Source organism: Lepidochelys olivacea (genome assembly GCF_965140295.1).
Source record: "Lepidochelys olivacea isolate rLepOli2 genome assembly, chromosome: 1".
Taxonomy (NCBI): Eukaryota; Metazoa; Chordata; order Testudines; family Cheloniidae; genus Lepidochelys; species Lepidochelys olivacea.
The window spans coordinates 251,769,270-251,776,804 of NC_140411.1; positions in this window are offsets into that span (position 1 = coordinate 251,769,270).

The window sequence follows — 7,535 nt, forward strand, 5'->3', positions numbered from 1 at the left end:
TAGACAAATTCAAACTAGAAATAAGGTGCAAATTTTTAAGAATGAGGATCAATTTACCAAAGGATGGTAGATTCTCGAACACTTGAAGTCTTTAAGTTAAAACTGAATAACTCCCTATAATATATGTTGTAGCTCAACCAAAAGTTGTGGCTTGATGCAGAAATTGCTGTGTGTAATTCTACAGCTTGTGTTATACAGAACAAATTAGACTATTGTAATAGTCCCTTCTGGTCTTAACATTTATTAATCTATATGATTGTATCATGGAAGTACATGAGAAGAGCTGCAGGGCTGCGACAAAAGATTTGCACAGAATTAAGTAGTCATATGTAACCAATACAATGCTATGTGTAGCTTCAGTTACTCTCTGATTATATAATATGACCCTCACAACCAGTAGAATCATAGAATCATAGAATATCAGGGTTGGAAGGGACCTCAGGAAGTCATCTAGTCTAATCCCCTGCTCAAAGCAGGACCAATCCCCAATTAAATCATTCCAGCCAGGGCTTTGTCAAGCTTGACCTTAAAAACTTCTAAGGAAGGAGCTTCTACCACCTCCCTAGGTAACACATTCCAGTGTTTCACCACCCTCCTAGTGAAAAAGTTTTTCCTAATATCCAACCTAAACCTCCCCCACTGCAACTTGAGACCATTACTCCTTGTCCTGTCCTCTTCTATCACTGAGAATAGTCTAGAACCATCCTCTCTGGAACCACCTCTCAGGTAGCTGAAAGCAGCTATCAAATCCCCCCTCATTCTTCTCTTCTGCAGACTAAACAATCCCAGTTCCCTCAGCCTCTCCTCATAAATCCTGTGTTCCAGACCCCTAATCATTTTTGTTGCCCTTCACTGGACTCTCTCCAATTTATCCACACCCTTCTTGTAGTGTGGGGCCCAAAACTGGACACAGTACTCCAGATGAGGCCTCACCAACGTCGAATAGAGGGGGACGATCACGTCCCTTGATCTGCTTCCTATGCCCCTACTTATACATCCCAAAATGCCATTGGCCTTCTTGGCAACAAGGGCACACTGCTGACTCATATCCAGCTTCTCGTCCACTGTCACCCCTAGGTCCTTTTCCGCAGAACTGCTGCCTAGCCATTCGGTCCCTAGTCTGTAGCTGTGCATTGGGTTCTTCCGTCCTAAGTGCAGGACCCTGCACTTATCCTTATTGAACCTCATCAGATTTCTTTTGGCCCAATCCTCCAATTTGTCTAGGTCCCTCTGTATCCTATCCCTGCCCTCCAGCGTATCTACCACTCCTCCCAGTTTAGTATCATCCGCAAATTTGCTGAGAGTGCAAACCACACCATCCTCCAGATCATTTATGAAGATATTGAACAAAACCGGCCCCAGGACCGACCCCTGGGACACTCCGCTTGACACCGGCTGCCAACTAAACATGGAGCCATTGATCACTACCCGTTGAGCCCAACAATCTAGCCAACTTTCTACCCACCTTATAGTGCATCCATCCAGCCCATACTTCTTTAACTTGCTGACAAGAATACTGTGGGAGACCGTGTCAAAAGCTTTGCTAAAGTCAAGAAACAATACATCCACTGCTTTCCCTTCATCCACAGAACCAGTAATCTCATCATAGAAGGCGATTAGATTAGTCAGGCATGACCTTCCCTTGGTGAATCCATGCTGACTGTTCCTGATCACTTTCCTCTCGTGTAAGTGCTTCAGGATTGATTCTTTGAGGACCTGCTCCATGATTTTTCCATGGACTGAGGTGAGGCTGACTGGCCTGTAATTCCCAGGATCCTCCTTCTTCCCTTTTTTAAAGATTGGCACTACATTAGCCTTTTTCCAGTCATCCGGGACTTCCCCCGTTCGCCACGAGTTTTCAAAGATAATGGCCAATGGCTCTGCAATCACAGCCGCCAATTCCTTTAACACTCTCGGATGCAACTCGTCCAGCCCCATGGATTTCTGCACGTCCAGCTTTTCTAAATAGTGCCTAACCTCCTCTTTCTCCACAGAGGGCTGGCCATCTATTCCCCATGTTGTGATGCCCAGCGCAGCAGTCTGGGAGCTGACCTTGTTCGTGAAGACAAAGGCAAAAAAAGTATTGAGTACATTAGCTTTTTCCACATCCTCTGTCACTAGGTTGCCTCCCTCATTCAGTAAGGGGCCCACACTTTCCTTGGCTTTCTTCTTGTTGCCAACATACCTGAAGAAGCCCTTCTTGTTTTTCTTGACATCTCTCGCTAGCTGCAGCTCCAGGTGTGATTTGGCCCTCCTGATTTCATTCCTACATGCCCGAGCAATATTTTTATACTCTTCCCTGGTCATATGTCCAACCTTCTACTTCTTGTAAGTTTCTTTTTTATGTTTAAGATCTGCTAGGATTTCACCGTTAAGCCAAGCTGGTCGCCTGCCATATTTACTATTCTTTCGACACATCGGGATGGTTTGTCCCTGTAACCTCAACAGGGATTCCTTGAAATACAGCCAGCTCTCCTGGACTCCTTTCCCCTTCATGTTAGTCCCCCAGGGGATCCTACCCATCCGTTCCCTGAGGGAGTCGAAGTCTGCTTTCCTGAAGTCCAGGGTCCGTATCCTGCTGCTTACCTTTCTTCCCTGTGTCAGGATCCTGAACTCAACCAACTCATGGTCACTGCCTCCCAGATTCCCATCCACTTTTGCTTCCCGTACTAATTCTTCCCGGTTTGTGAGCAGCAGGTCAAGAAAAGCTCCCCCCCCCTAGTTGGCTCCTCTAGCACTTGCACCAGGAAATTGTCCCCTACATTATCCAAAAACTTCCTGGATTGTCTATGCACCGCTGTATTGCTCTCCCAGCAGATATCAGGAAAATTAAAGTATTAGCAATCTAGTAGGAACTACAGAAACCCTGCTGGGTAAGTGTAACAGAGAATGGTCGCAATGTTACTGTCTATACCTCACATTCTCTTTAAAACATATTTTTTATTCAGATCACTGGAGACAAATCTAAGTGTCCCTAGGTGTGTTTTAAATATTTGCTTTTGTCCCAGCTCCCTTCTCTCCTTGGCCCCCCACACCCAATTTATGTGCTCTACAGTATGTTGAAGGGCCTAAAAGCATCAGAAGAGTAAGGAAATGTACCCCAAATAGTATAAGTGTGGAATAAGTTTAAATATCTGAAAAAAGAGGGTAAAATATTCTGATTAATAATGCTGCTGCATGAGAGTTCTTGGGTAGTGAGGCTTGCTTATCGTATGTTACAAGGTCATGTCACTGTGCCCTAGCCAGTGTCTCCACTAGTTAATAAACTGAGCAGTAGCAAGAGGACGATAGCAATAGTGAAAAACATTCTCATCTGAGCCTGTTTCAGCCAAAAATATTATGTCTGTAAATTTAAGGGTGTAATATATTACAGAGAGAATAAACTGGTAGCGATCTGCAAGGTTATGCTGCGGTTCTGAGAACCGTAACTCTTTTGAGTTGTTTCAGAGTAGCAGATGTGTTAGTCTGTACTCGCAAAAAGAACAGGCGTACTTGTGGCACCTTAGCGACTAACCAATTTATTTAAGCATAAGCTTTCGTGGGCTACAGCTCACTTCATCAGATGCATTCAGTGGTATTTTCCACTGAATGCATCCGATGAAGTGAGCTGTAGCCCACGAAAGCTTATGCTCAAATAAATTGGTTAGTCTCTGAGGTGCCACAAGTCCTCCTTCTTCTTTGAGTTGTGCTATCTCCAGGAACCACTAGATGGCAATCTAACCGTGTATTTCAGTTTGATTGAGCATGGATCTGAATTGTTTTGGAGCGTTGCTTTTTGCACCTCTTCGTTTTTCACTTAACTTCTCCTTCACTCTTAAGACTGCAGCCGCGACTGAACCCACAGCATCTTCTCTTGAAGTTGCTATCAGAGCAGCTTCAACTATGGAACATCCTAAAACTGTTGTAACTCCTGGCTTTGGCATCACTGCTGTGAATTAGAGCAGCTGAGGAATGTCTCCACCCCAGTATAATTATACACAAAAAAACCCTACATTTAGCTGCATAGTGTAAGTTTCACACACTCTCCCTTGCCACCCATAAAATTTGGATCATTTCCTATATATGTCCTGGGTATCAACTGATTGGGGGTTAATCAGCACTTCATCTGCAGTCTTGGCAACATCTGGACAACCACAGCTAAATAACCAATTGTCACAGGAGTGACCAATTGTCAGTTCAGCACTCTGCCTCAGTGGTACATTCAGTCCTGTATTTATTGGGATCTTCACAGAACTGAAGGCAGCTTGTTTCAAGACAAGGTTTGGTCAGTGCTTGGAAGTTCCTGGTATACAAACTTGCTTTTGAAGGGGACAAAAAAGTTCTTGACCCCAATCCTGCAACAGGATTTGCAAGACCCTTCCATCCATACAGAGCCCCACTGAAGGCTCTTGCAGAGTGCAGTGGTCTGCATGCATGGATCCAGTTGCAGGATTGAGGCTTGAGTGAGTAAGTGATACAATGAGTTAATATATTAGCCTTTCATCACTGGAGACTGGAGTTCAAATCTGCCTTAAATTTAGAGTGACCAGATTCTCCGTTTTGAAAGGGACAGTCCCATATTTAAGCCCTCCTGCAGGTTTCCCAACTTTTTCTTAAAAATGGGCAAATTGTCCCATATTTTCTGTCTCCTCCCCATCGGTACTGGCGAGTCCTGTTGCTGGCTGGATCCCTGCTTGCCAGGTGGTGAGTGGTGGGGTCCAGTGGCTGACGATGCAGGTGGGTGTGAAAGGCTGGTGGCGGGGCAAAGCTGCAGCACACAGGGACGGCCGCTCCTCCTGCTGGCCCGTCAGCGCAGCCCACCCTGCATCCTGGCTCTTGGCCAGCAGGGCCCCGCCCCCTGTCCGGTTTCCGGGTGGCACTGGCTGTGAGTTGTGGCAGACAGTGAGTGCGGGCAGGTGCCAGGCAGCAGCCAGTTACATGTCACCTCTGCTACCCACCCATCGGCCCTTTACGTGTACCCCCTCTCGCTGTTCTCTCCCTGCTTTGCCCCTTCAGCCCCCGAGCCCCACTGCTCCTCCATATCCCCACGGTGGGGTGCATCCCTCTCCCAGTGCTGTGCGGAGAACCAGCCCCTGGTCGAAGCACTCCGCTCACCTACAGCCTGGCTGTCAGGCTCCTTCCTTTCCCCACTGCCCCTGGCTGGGCCGGCACCCCGGGAAAACCCAAGACCCTCCAGCCCCGGGCATTGGCAGGAGGAGCTGAGTCCCGCATGTGCCAAAGCCCCACACACCATGGGCACAGAGAAGCCTCTTGCCCCTCAGCTAAGCTCTTGGGGCGGCAGAGGGAGGGAATTCCAGCCTGGAGTGATTTCCAGCCTGTTCACACCCCAAACCTGGAGGCTCCACAGCAGCCCCTGGGGCAGGAGCTTAGAACCATCTTCATCCCCACACCCTTCCCCGCCCTGCAAGGCTGCTCCATCCCCTAGGCATCCTCCCCTGCTGAGCTACCTCTCTGGTTGGGTTCGCTGAAGCCCCTGCAGTCAGGTTCCCTGGGCCTTGGTGCACAATGCATCCTTTGGGCTTAACTCCTTCCTGCCTGTGCTGTAGCCAGGGGGTGGAGGACGGGACAGGAGGTGGCTGGGTTATGGCCAGCAGCAGCCTGGAGGTGTTAGCTGCCTTTCGACACTATGTGGGCAGGAAGGAACAAGCTGCTTCCATCCATGGTGGGGGCGCAGGGGGGGGGCGGGGAAGAAGACGAGATGAGCTCTGCAAATGCATGGACCAGGTCATCCCTTCCCCCTCTCCTCCTCCCCTGCGGCTGGAAGCAGCTCCTGTCCCTTTCCTTCTGCACAGTGCCAAAAGGCTGCTGCTGGCCACATTCTGGTGTGAACCCTGGCAGAAATCTGGGATGGAGGGAACGTGACCCTGAGTGTTCCCCGCACACATGTTGCCTCAGGAAGACATGGTGCCGGGTACCAGGAGAGGCAGGTCCGTCCCGGGGGCCCAGCCAGGCATGGAGGGTGGCGAGCACTGGTCAGGGAGAGTCAGGTCGGTCAGTCACCCCTACTGTGTGAGAGGTGTGTACGGGAGTGTGTGTATGTCTCACCTCTCCCTGTGGGTGGGTGGGTGGGGGTAGGGGTGTGTGTGTCACCCCTCCCTGTGTGAACCCTGAAGCCTTAAAGATAAGAAGGTAAATAAAAAGAATCCAACTACACGGTATTTCTTTTTAACAGGAGCTCAGTCAACTTGATGTTAATTTGAACGTTTGTACTGCATAGTTCTGACTGATTGCCATTGAACTCACTTGAGTACGAGTAATTTTACCAGGTGTCCCATATTCAGCATAGGGAAATATGGTGACCCTACTTAAATTAAATGTACAGGAGCTCAGTCTTATCCACAGTTGGACAGTTGTCCATATAGTAAAGACAGCCATATGATTTAGGCCTATTCAACATAGCTCAAATCAAGAAATCCTTATTGAGGAGTTCTCTATCAAACAGAATTGTCTGTATATATGTAAATAACTGGGTAATGCATAAATTACCAGTAGATGGTGCTCAAGAATATGCAGCATTATTCCTGAGTTTTGTAGGACCAATAAAACTTGTGCACTACAAATAGCTTCTTGTGTCAAACTCTTTACATGCAGCTCATAACAATCTTTCTTCTGGCAAAATTCCCCATTGGCATGTAGCTGAATAAGGACTGGTGAAGATACAGTCACTCCCCAGGGCAGAAGGCCTGTGCACCTACAGCCTTAGAGCTGCTTAGGCTTGTGCTGGCTCTCTGTGCAGGGGTGAATTTCATGCTACATGATTCAAGCCCAGGATTGGTAGGTTTATTCAGGACAGGTCGATACCTGTAATAATGGAGTATAGGAGGTCACTCATGAGATGATTTGGCAGAGGTATATAATAATCTTATAATATAAGTCTTATCACTTTTCAGTCGGTAGAGCTTGGAGTGCTTTATAAAGGAGATGTCATTCTCCCCACTATATACCAGGGGAAAACTAGGGCAAAGGGAAGTAAGGTGAGTTGCCCAACATTACCCAGCAAGCCAGTGGTCAAGCTGGGAATAGTATAGAGGCTTCCTGAGTTCCAGTCCAGTGCTCTATCTGCCAGGCCATACTGCCTTGCATAAGAAACATGCTTGGTCTCTGTAGCGAAGCGACGACTCACCGGTGCGGTGTCTCCTGCTGGTTGTCTTGGGAATTAGCTCTTCCCTCCTGGACCCCCGGTAGCTCTCTACATGAGGGTTCTGCCCCCAGCAGTAGCCCACAATCTGCATCTCCCCACCCAGGGGAACCCCCAACCCTCTATCCCCAGTGGCTTTTGCCTCAGTAGCTACTGCCAGGCAGCATCTAGCCCCCGCTCACTGGGGCAGACTGCAGTCTGTAAACCATTCATCATCAGCAAGAGGGTTGGACCAGCTGCCTCTGCCTATTCCCAGGCTACACCTCTGTAGCCCCAGTACCTTTCCTGGCCTTTAGCAAGGCCTGCAGCCTGGGGATTTTCCAGGGTGGAGCTCCCGAGCTCCTCTAGCCCTTCCCCAGCCCTGTTCCACTCCAGGTACCCTTCTCTCTCAGGCAGC